This window comes from Vanacampus margaritifer, chromosome 8 (genome assembly GCF_051991255.1).
Source record: "Vanacampus margaritifer isolate UIUO_Vmar chromosome 8, RoL_Vmar_1.0, whole genome shotgun sequence".
NCBI lineage: Eukaryota > Metazoa > Chordata > Actinopteri > Syngnathiformes > Syngnathidae > Vanacampus > Vanacampus margaritifer.
The window spans coordinates 7,426,469-7,438,312 of record NC_135439.1 but is presented as its reverse complement, the minus strand read 5'-3'; the positions used below and the strand labels follow the sequence as shown (position 1 = coordinate 7,438,312).

Here is an 11,844-nt window from a genome sequence, read left to right as displayed (position 1 = left end):
AAAAAAAAAAGTGCTCTATAAATTTGGCGGGCAAAAAATGTTGATAAAAAACTTTTTAAATAAGCGATTAATCATGATTAATCAAAATTCTAAGATGTGATTAATCTGATTAAAAAATGTAATCATTTGACAGCTCTAATATATATATAAAATTTTATTTTTTTCCACAGATTTTCCTTTCTTTTTTTTAAGATCAGTGAATTATAAAATGCACAAACATACAAACCATAGCACTAGATATACATAATACTGTACTGTACATATCAACATTTATGCAAATGTTTTATGCTAGATTTGAATATTTTATTCTATTTCTTACTTTGCATGTGTCCAGTGGACACAAAATTAAGAAATATTTTTTATACATAATACAAGATTTTTGTGTGTGTATTAAAGTCTAAATATACAGTGTTTATTGCATTTATTTATTTTTTAATCTCAAACACCCGGAAAATGACCAGTTGACACATCCTTAAAATAAAAACATCATCTTTTACGACATTTGGCAAGATGTGAATCACACACTTGATCAAAGTCTTGTGAGTCAACATTGACCTCCTTTTTTACAATTTTGACACGCCCGTTGATACCTAATATGTCATGACGACACATCGGGACTGTCGTGCCGAACCCTTTGCCTAACTACACATAATGTCATGAGAGTGACTGTGATGACAAAACGTACCCGTACATCAACAGGTTACATCCTGCATTTTTTTGCAACAGCCATTATTGGACTGCAGGTTCGTCTAATGTTGTGACCACTCAGCAGATCATTTTCCTATAACGTCTGACTGCGTCGCATGTACAGAAAATCGGTCACAGAGCGGCTGAAAGGTTCGCCGTTAGCTGAATTGTGTCTACTTGCGCACAGTCAAGGTGGAGAATGTGCTCTGATATATTCTCTCTGGCATCCTGTTTTTGTTTTCATTGCCCTCCTCTCAGGTCTCCCGCTTCATTCTAGACAGATGTACACACACACACACACACGCACACACACACACACGCATGGATAAAGAGACAGAGCGGCGGAGGGCGCTGAGGGTCTTAAAGCAGCCCGCTCTCTTCCTGCTATTGTTTCATCTCAGGGACCCTCGCAAGGGCTAATATCCACACCTCCGGCTGTTCTGATACCATGGAGACAAAAAACCTTTTCACAATGCCTGCAAAAGCAGACGGCAACCGCACAGACATGAAACGGGGTTACAAAGTTAAACCGGCGATTTTTAACAGGTAGCATCAGAGCCATGGCATCATAAGTCATTTTTACACAGTGATTATATGTTGCCTTCAAAAGACAATTTTTTTGTCCACCTTAGTCAGAATCGCTGTTCTGTATAAGCAGCACCAGCCTGGAAAGGGGGGTGTGAAGTTGATTGGTACATTTCCGCCCTTACACGACCGTGAAATCTGCATAAAAAAAAACACATTGTCAATGAATGGAGTGAAATAGTTAGCCCAGCAATTCTGCAGTAATAGCATGCAATTGATATAAAAGCCCCTTTCAAGCTGCCTGTAAAAACAAACAAACAAACAAACACACAAAACCCCCCCGGAATTATTGTGATCTATTTTTCCACATAATTGAACAGCATCAACATGGGTGACAAAGTCAAGCTCACAATTTTCTTATGTTGGAGTTCAGAGCAATGTTTATGGACGCTGTCTGACTTACTTTTGTGACATGTGTGCGTTAAGCAGGATTGCTAAATTCCTTAAGGCCTTCAGCTGCTTCCGGAGAAAGGCCAGGCCATCTGTTGTTCTCTCTCCTGCCACCAAACCAAAACATTCAATGTGATGGAGGAAATGCTGGCTTGATGTCACACAAACATTGACTTTTGCTCGTAATAATAATATTCATGTGAGAATTTTTTGGGCCACTCTCAAAATCAATCAACTAACATCACACAAGATGCTGGTGTTCATCATTTGAGCTCAGATCCGTTGCACAAGACATTATCGCATTTATTTTGCACCTCTAATAGTGGCTGTTATTCACAAATCAATCAATTTCAGCTAGACTGGGCGAACATTCACAGCCACTTTCAAGCAATGGTTGCAATCTGGCCGTAACACTACACTGTCTGAAAAACAATCATTTAGAAAAACATCACATTTCCTACAGGTGAAGCACTTGAATTACTACTGTATGTCAAAGCCAAAAGGTAAGCAGAGCTGCATTGAGTTTTGTTGGATGAACAGATTAGCGTTAGCTAACAGGATTATCTTGTGATAAGATCGACAGCGTATTTGTGTTTGGCGATGTGTCCATGTGCCATATTCGCACTAAAGGTATGAAGTGCTGCCTGTACGAGTGAAAATGCTTTTTATTGTCTTTATAAGCGCTTGCATCTTATGTACAGCATCTGGGCTCTGTGCTGGTCGTAACACAAGAGGTTCCGCCTTTGACTGTCAAGGTAATGAAAGCCGTACTTGTTATTGGCCCAACATTCTTACTTGCAGTTGCATCACTCAAAATAGGCTCATTTCAACAAGACAAAAAAAGGGGTGTGTGTAAAGTGTTTCATTCTTGATCCTTGGGTTACTTTGATGAAACTATGTCACGCGCATGTTCATAAAAACTGTAAACTGTTTTAAAATTGTGAAACAAAGCGCATTGTCTCCTTTAAAATGATCCTAATGATTAGTCAACATTTGTGTGCAAATGCTTGATTAGCAGCGGATTAATCTCATGTGTGGGAAAGCTTTGAAAGAATTGCTGATTACGTAAATGCACAGACAAAGGGAGCCATACAACCATTTCTATTTTTAACCTCTGCTTCCAATATCCTGCTTTGGGATTAGGCATCATTTGAAGGGGGCAAGCGCGCATTGCTGACCGGCGAGCTCGCTAGCACCAGTTGCCGTGACGTCCGACGAGGGAATTAAAAAGATTGTTTTGATTATGTTCTTATTCGAGCCTGTTTGACGGACCCACCTAACATTTGACATTTCCACACTGTTATTATTCAGTCCACACAGCAGAACGCTAAGCCATGTTGTCCAATTTTGAAATTCTGCTGGCTCAGCTACAGAAACTTTTTCAAAATCATCCTTATTATATTTCTAATAATAATAAAACAGTACTGTAGCAGTATCATTCAATTTTATGGTGCGTGGTGACTGTTGTGTTTCCACCTGTTACCAGGTATGCGACCTTACAAATCAACAGCACCCCCTAGTGTCTAGATACCGTCATTACACATTTAAACTAATCTCCCCTTTTTAGCAACACTGTTGACAATGCTTTTAATTTCACAACAGCATAATAAACTCATTAACCCCCCCCCAGCATATTTTGAGACATTTAAAAAAAAACATTGCAATTTCTCAATGTGGCCACTAAAAGGAGCTCTGGCCTTACAGTTCAGGCAAAACCTATTTATACACCAATTATATAAAAATTTAGGCGGCACAGTGGAAGAGTTAACACGTCTGTCTATGAGAGAAAGAGAGAGAGAGAGAGAGAGAATTCATGAATGGGCGCAATGCGAGGTCAATTTGTCTACATTGTGTAGCTGTGCCAGACCTGAGCCACTTTTGTGAGCTCTTATTGGAGGAGGAAGTTGACCGTTTTTTGGAGCCATTCGGAAAAGAAAACCTGCAGTATAAAAGGAACAGCATCTTTCTTCAGCGTTTCAGTCACGGCCGTTAAGTCGGCAGTTTATGACGCGAGACGAGAAGAAAAGGAAGCGCTAGAAGAAATGCTGTTAATATTTCTGCCAATGCAAAAAGGATTGGCTTTAGTGTCAAATCGTCCGAAAGAATGTTCAGACCTCCAGGCCGTACTTTAGAAATATTATTCCTCCCAGAACGACACAAGAGCACAATTCTAATGGCACAGACAGAAAAGAGCACTTTGGCTTATAAGCAAAAACAAACAAAAACCAAATGCACCCCAATAGGTGCATAATTAATTAATTAACTAACCCCTGGGCGTTATTTGACCATTTTTTGGCTTTTTGTTGGTTCTGACCAAGCCATTTCAAAATAAAATAACGCCCAGGGGTTTTAACACTCTTAACTGCCAACAGCCCAAGTAGTTCATTTTAGATTCTCACTGAGCAAAAGTATCACAAGATTTTTGCACGATAATGCCTTGCATTAAAAAAAAAAAAACAACTTTAACTTTTGGGGTCGATTATGTCACAAAATTGCAGTGGAACTCAATAAATTGTAAAAGTGACTTTGGCGTTTCCACCATACTGCTCAATGTGTGCCGAGACATGGCAAGCTTTTTTACGAGCTCGTAAAGATGACTTGCACTGCAGACGTCTTGCATCGAAAAATACAGGGGGAAAAAAAGCTGTAAAATGTAGTGTGAAATCCCTTTCCTTTGTGTGTCGGTTTTGCAAAGTTGTCCATCACCGCGGTGACTGAGGGGAGAGTACTTAAAAGATAAATGCAATTATTTCATTGACATGCTTGTCCGCAGTCGATAGTCTTGTCTATTCGGGGGCCGTACGTGCTGCTTAAAGTGCTCTTATTGTCTTATTTTAGTGAACTGTCATTTGCATGTGTCGCATTTGCATTTCTATGGCCCCCAACCGACTCATTTGTTCATGTGCCGTCCACGTTGGCTACACTTTTACAAGTAGCCACATTGGTGGACGTTCTTAACAATAATATGGGAATATTGTTAAAACGCTTCAAGGACACTAATATAATTATATATATATTTTAAAAAAAAAACGGTCATGGCAAAATTTTTTGCTTTTGCCATGGCAAAAATTCTAATGATTTAAAATGAAATATAGCTCAAATGTGCACGAATGTGAGAGGCAGGTTTTGTAAGAACCGGGATTATTATTTTGAAGGCTATCCAGCCCATATGACACGAATTTGAGACTTTCCAGCTATATTGCAATTGTGGTGCTAGCGACCAATCCTGTCTGTCCACGCCAGCCTCTTGACCACAATAGACAAGGTGATAAATAATAGCCCAAGTGATTAGAAAACAAAGTAAGCACTTGATGATGGGGGGAATACTCCATCATTGTTGACGTGCTAATATCTTAATGGTGGGGGTTGACTGTGGAGAGACAGAGGCAGCGCTGTTGGCGCTCATCCGAGACGAAGATAGATATATAAAAGGAGACGCCGGCTCAACGCAGCAGATTTATGATACACTTTTTAAATGGCGTCTCCTGGAAAATGAGAAGACAAAGTATTGATTATTTTCACACCAGTTTGTAGGAATCCAAGCGGAGTGAAATCGTGCCACTTTTTCCAGAGACACAACAGGCGGAAAAGAAGTGGGGCAAGGGAGGCTACGTGGGTGCAAATCCATAAAATATGTAGCAAGTCAAATCTTTAAATTCGGGACCAGTGAGATTGGGGTTAAGGGGAGAGGGAGCGGTGGGCAGGGTACGAACGAATACCGTACTCCGTCAAGCATTATGGCTTGACCCACATTCTCACTTCACGACACTCCACTAGTTTTATTCTTCCATTTTGTGGGAAGTTCACCTTGATTGGCTTTAGTGTTAGTTTCATCAACTATAACTAAACAAAAATGATTTTGTCAACACACATTTTCACCGGACTAAAACTAGACTAGACTAAAACCCTCATTAATAAACAATAACTGTTTAGTTATCATGTTTTTTCAAAATACTATTATTATTATTTTATTCAGAATACAAGTGTGTTTTTCACTTATTTCTACAATACTGTATATTATATTTTTTTTAACCACACACTGGAAGACAACATAGTTTGGGTGCTGTAACGGATTAACTGCGTTTCCATTCATTTCAAGTGGACACATTGACTCGAATTATGAATGTTTCAGGACATGGGCACATCGAATCAGTTAAATTCATAATTTGAGACTACTTTCGCCACTACTTTAGCCAGGGTTAGGGGTGTTACAGAACGAGGGCAAAAAAATATGCAAACAGGTGACTTTTTCAGCAAATGGAAACGGAATAAGCATCTGTGAACAGCCCTAACTGCAAGTATTCATTTTTCTGCTCAACTGGTGGTGGGGGGTGGAAGCTCCTCGGTGCACCCCTGCCTCGCACTGCGCCTGCATCCTCCTCCTCTTAGCCCCGCCCTCCTGAAGAACAACTACACGCACGCACACGTACACACACACTGACTTTTCAAACACACGCACACATTTCACGCACGGCATAGCTAAGCAGCTCGGCGAATCTCCACTATAACGGAACAAGTTTAACCCACCGGGATAACCACCGAGCTCTCGCCGCTGCTTTCCCCGCATTGGAGCGCCTGTCCCCGGGCAGAGGTGAGTGGCGACGAGCCGGACGTGTAACCGAAGTCCCCGAGAAGGGATTTCCTTTTCGGGGAGGAAAGAAGAGACATGTCTCACTTACTCGGGACTCTTTCCTTCTCCCAATTCGTCTTCTTTTCGGAGCAGTTTTAGCTAGTTAGCTCACTTTTACCGGCTTCCAGAGGGCCACCGAGCGCTTGGGTGAACGTGGCCGGCGCCTCCGCTGCGGTAAAACGGAGGGCTGTTTGGAGATTAGCGGGCAGGCTTGGACATCTTCCCCCGGTGGAGATGTTGCAGTTATACCGCTGTTACGGTACATTTGGTGCTCCAGACTTTGGCCGCTCCCGGGACACTTACAGCTACAACTGCATCCTTAGCACTTAAAAAAAAAAAAAAAAAACTTTTCAAAAATATGCTTCACTTCATTTTTTTTTTTTGGGGGGGGGGGGGGGGGGCTTTGTTAATTTCTCAATTTTTAGCCTTCATATCCTACTGCGGGTGCTCCAGCTTCCTCCCTCATTCAACAAACAACCACGTAAGTTTCATTGAAGACTCTAAAAATTATCCATAAGTGCAAAATGTAGTGCGAATGAATGGGTTTTCTGCCTACTGTGCTCGGTGATTGACTGGCGACCAGTCCAGGGTGAACCAGCTTCTCTCGCCACAAGTCAGCTGCTATTGAAGACTTCAATTCCATAGGTTTTTGCTTTTGAGTGTGAATGTTTGTCTATCTGGTCCATGTGACCGCCTGGCGACCAGTCCAGCCAAACATCTGCGGCAATTGAAGACTGAACTGTCATTGAGTGTCAATAGTTGTAGTAGGTCAATATGTTACCTGCGATTGATCGGAGATCAGTTCAGGATGGACCCGAATTCTCTTGCTAAGTCAGCTGGCACTGAAGGCTAACTGTCAATAAGGCGTTAATGCTTGTTCATCTATTCGTGCCTTGGAATTGCCAACTGGGGTATGCTGCAGCTCAGCCGTGACCCGAATGAGGTCAAGCGCTACAGGAAACGGATGTGAAGTGAATATGTATACATCTTAATTCAGTTCTTGTTAATTTCAGGTAATTTCTCAAATTGTTCCCTTTCTGGTTTTGCACGATGCAAAGGGTTGGCAAAGACTTATTAAGCTTATGAGGAACTTCTATAGACAGTCTTTGGAAAACTAATATATTATATTAATTAATATATATAATATATATTAAACTATAACTAATCTAACCAACCCAATAAATTATACGATCACATGAAAAATAATAATAATAAATTATTATTATTTTTTTTTAACCACTTATACAGTACCTAACCTAAAATTCACCACTTCAAGAAAATAGTATATAACTTAAAAAAAAAATTATACAGAATTTGGGAAGGTTCTGGTCTTTTAAAGTATTTTTATGTGTTAAGTTAATCCGTATGAATTTCACTTTTTGAACTAAATCAACTTTTCTATGGTATTTTAATCAATTCAGATGCACCTGTTATTATTCTTAAATCTCATGTACCGTATACTAGTTATAGTACATGCTTATTGTGGTATATTTATAGCATTGTAAATGAAATGTTTTTCTTTTTCCTTCAACAGTTCCTCTGAGGGTTCACTTATTTAAGAATTGCATGGCGAGCAGGATTTTGTGGGTCTGATATGGCCCGCAAGCCTAATTGTTACCCACTCCTTTTTTTTATTTTTTATTTAATTATTAGCTCTGGCTTTGACTCGTTGATCAGTGTGACTGGGTGGACTTGTTAACATGACAATGGTTATTGATAAAGTACCGTACATGTTGGCCATTTTAACACCAAATCACAGCCGTCTCGAGTTAGCCTCGTTTGCTTCTGTTGGTCTCGCTTTCATGTACTGTTCAACACATGCGCACAATACACGCGCGCGCTAATGGAAACATCTTTGGCTGTGTTTGTCTCACTTTGTGACGGTGGGCGCTGCTGAGGCAACGGCGGCCTTTAAATGTTTGATGTGCCGAGCGGTCCCGAGCTCTTTCTGCTGCTGTTCCTCGCCAGCTGCTGTTACAGGGACGCTCTTGTCAACATGCATGTGTGTGTGCATACAGACCTGCTTACCAGAACTCCAGTTTTAACTCGGTATATATGAATCGTGATGAAGCTAACCATTTGTGTTTTCCATCTTAAAAAGCACAACAGGACAGAGAGGAACTTTTAGGCAACATACAAACCTACATACACATTTTTCTTTTTGGACTTTAGCAGAGTATTAAACTCCAGTGCGAAATAATTTGGGGTACACCAAAAATATTTTTAATATATATATAAAAGGCAGTGTGCACATCGAACATGTAACTATTATCTCCACCAAAAATTGCAAGTCTACCGTAGTACCAAGAATGACCTGTGAGAGGCAGCAGAGTGCCACAGGGCAAGAAGAAAGCGTAGTCGTAGTAGAAGAATAAACAGAACTGTTAACTTATCTGGCAACTACATTGCAATGGCACACTTTTTTCCTTGTCATTTTTATTGTGATGAAAGTCTTCCGAGACACATTAAACAATCATACAACACAACCAGTTGCTCTATTTGTGTCCGGAAACAGCGCGAGCTTCGTTTTTTGTTTTTTTCCCCCTAAAATGGCTATTGATCCATTTTACTTCCCAATCCCGGGCTGAACTTGGTGTTGAAAACATGTCAGATTTGCGATGGCAAACATTGAACATCTGCTCTGAAAAAAATGCAATTAACATATCCCACGCTTCAGATTTATCGATCAGAGTAATCCTTTGTCAGACATCTGATAATTGTAAGAGGGGAAAATGCTCAAAGTCGGGCCTTATGTTTACAATGCCAGTGAAGATACTAGATAGCTTGTATGTCCATCATTTTGTCCTTAACAGCTCAGTTTATTCTCATGCTTGCCTCACGTGTACTGATTCAGCAGGACTTAAAATTGTGTATGGTTGCACTCGTGTTTATCGAAGAATGCAATAATTATTGGTGCCAATTTTTTATAATGAGTTCCATCAGCTCTGGCATTGAGAGGGAAACCATCTGCAAGTGAAACAATGACAAAGGTTGAGGTTCACCAGTGATGGCTTGACTATGTGATCATTGTTTTTTGTGTTTTGTTTTGTACCCCAAACATTTTTTTGTACAATTTCATGCTTAACTTAAACTAGTGACATTGCGTATACCGGTAGCCGTATATCGAGTTGTATTTCTTAATCAATAATGTTTCATATGCTTGTTATAAAAGATGGCTGTTTTAATGAAATGCATCAGACCCAATGCATTCTTTAGTTACATACAGTATATAGATATTGTGATGTACTGATGATGGATTCCTCCCAAGAACTTTCTCCTATGGGCACCCCTAGCTTTCAGTCATTTAAAAAAATTTTTTTTTACAACATCAAACTTTTTTTTGCTTAGTCATTGTCATATGAAGGCTCTCTTAATTAATGTTTGGCATCTCTCTTTGGAAGTTTTGTACAGTATCGCAGGTCCAAAATGGCTCCCAAGAAACCATTTTTATGTGAAGAGGAGTCCTGAGATGATGCCTATTGATTGCCACGTATTTCTTTTCGCAAGCTGGCTTTAAGTTTTGCTTTCTTCAACAAGACAGAAAGGAAGTTCAGTTCTCCATCCTGGCCATCGGTGTCATCAACCATCGTGAGCCACACATTGATGATCGGCAACTTCATGTTATTGGTTTGAGTCCAGGATCAGCCCATGCTGAGCAAAGGCATTCTCTATGCTTTCCTAGGGATGCTGAAGAAAATATTATGTTTTTTTTTTTAGTTTTAGAGCTTATACAAGCAACATTTCATCTTGCATTTGAAAAGGTTAAAGCGTGTGGCTGCGCATCAGCAAAATGAGATTCGTCTGAGCTCTCCTCACCGCTTGGTTGCCTCCAGAAGTACTTTTCCACCCTAACTCATGTTTAATTATTCCTGTGCCATTAAATATTGATAGCCACGCAGGCAAAAATCAAAGCAAAACATTGGCTTTGACTTCAACCTCTTGTGTTAAATGTGGTCATTCGTCATAGGAAGTCCCATCCTCACTTTTGCAAAGCTGCTCCTTGACCTCCTGCCGATTAAGACGTCTTCGCTGAGCTGTGCCCGACACCGCTTCGCTTGCTTACTGTGGAAAAAGCGATTACACTAGATCAGTGTTCTGATCGCCGGGCTGTCTACTAATCTGCCGTCTTGATCGAGTGATGGGCGAATCTTGGGGACTGCTACGAAAGGTGACACGGTGGTCCTCGAACCCGTCCACCCCATTTCTTGGCTATTTGTGGACACGGTTTCCGAAATCTCTGCACTTGTTCCGCTCGTGTTGTTTTAAACGTGTGGTAGGTTGTGCTCCTTCTCGTGGGATCAAGGAATAAATTGATGTGACTTTTGGATTTGCGGCCAGATAAAAGTAATAAGTCGGCTTTAAAATAATACAGTGAGGTAGAATCGGAGGTATTTGGCTCCATAAGGTGATCAGCGGCCCCCCCGGTGGTTGATGCAGTGACCACTTGCTGGGTGAATAAAAACCATTAGCATTAGCTTCCACAATCTGCTGTCCTTAAAGATGGATGCTAGCGTGCAGTACATTTGCTGTATTTCCCAATTCAATTACACAGGAACTGCATAGAAGGAGCTCAGCCAATCACAGGCTGGGAGGCTCTGTTGAACAGGAAGTGATTTCAGGGTTTGTTCAGGAAGGTGTTTGACAGAGGGAGGCTGGGGGGGGGTTGTCAAGGTTTTTTCCTCACATTGTTGTGGAAAGCTCAGTCGAGTTACGCGGAATTCTCTCCTGATGGCCATGGCAACACAGTCGTTGAACATTGAAGACAAAAGTGTTGCCCAGGTAGTCACTAGCACCTTTTTAAACCGATTTATCAGACTCTTTTTTTTTTTTTTTAAATTACTTTTCTGTATAAAACACCAAAAGCACGGAATCAAGGGGGATCAAGTCGTTCAGCTAGCAAACAGCTGCTTCAACACCTGCGTGAATGTCGGGATGTCAGGAAAACGGGCGCAAAGTTTTTCACGCAACATTCGGGATGGGCATAATCGTTAAGAATTGATTGATCGTGTGAAATTGATTGTTCATTGCATCTTGATATAGCGTGGGTGAAATGTAACCAGATATTAGAAATTGCTCACAGTAGTTTTTTTTTTTTTTAAAGCATCACTGAAGTCATTATGAAAACATTTTTTTGTTGAAAATGAAGATTTACTGTCATTTTCCCATGCAATGATGAGCATGTAATGTTTGTTTTTATACATGTATTATGAGAATATTTACCTTTCAACCACTCTATAGTGCACTACATGCTTTAAACACGCAGATTGAACTTGTGTGCTGTCAAATGAAGGGAAACATCATGTCAGTTACGGGAAGTTGAGCTTTATCCATGCAGACCTCCACTATGCTTTAACTCCTCTGGGCAATTCTATTTTTTTCCTTTTTTTTTCTACTTATTTTTTTTTTTAATGAGGGGGTAAGCTATTCTTATTCCATTTTAATTGTTGCTGTTATTCCTCTGTGTTATGTGACTGTGTAGTTCCGTTCTGCTAAGCACATGGTTTGCCCATGGCTGCAATTAGCTACGTTTGCGCAATATAATTTGTTGTGTG

The 11,844-nt window shown here is 40.4% G+C and overlaps 1 protein-coding gene and 1 long non-coding RNA gene across 3 annotated transcripts in view; one reads left to right on the top strand and one right to left on the bottom strand.

Annotated features, from left to right (window-relative positions):
* Positions 1-429: 429 nt before the first annotated feature.
* Positions 430-6,331, bottom strand: LOC144056370 (uncharacterized). Its single transcript, XR_013295053.1, has 3 exons — positions 6,190-6,331; positions 1,676-1,769; positions 430-1,410 (listed from the first exon to the last, which is right to left on the bottom strand). It is a non-coding gene; the product is annotated as an uncharacterized LOC144056370 (long non-coding RNA).
* The window catches only part of ppp1r16b (protein phosphatase 1, regulatory subunit 16B), a 52,083-nt gene continuing 46,322 nt past the window's right edge, over positions 6,084-11,844 (top strand). Inside the window, exon 1 of one of the 2 annotated variants that reach the window (XM_077573131.1) lies at positions 6,084-6,253. The gene's annotated coding sequence lies outside the window, so the exon portion shown is untranslated. Of the gene's footprint in view, positions 6,254-6,705; positions 6,774-11,844 lie in introns of those variants that run through there. The other variant, XM_077573132.1, reaches the window with a different exon arrangement.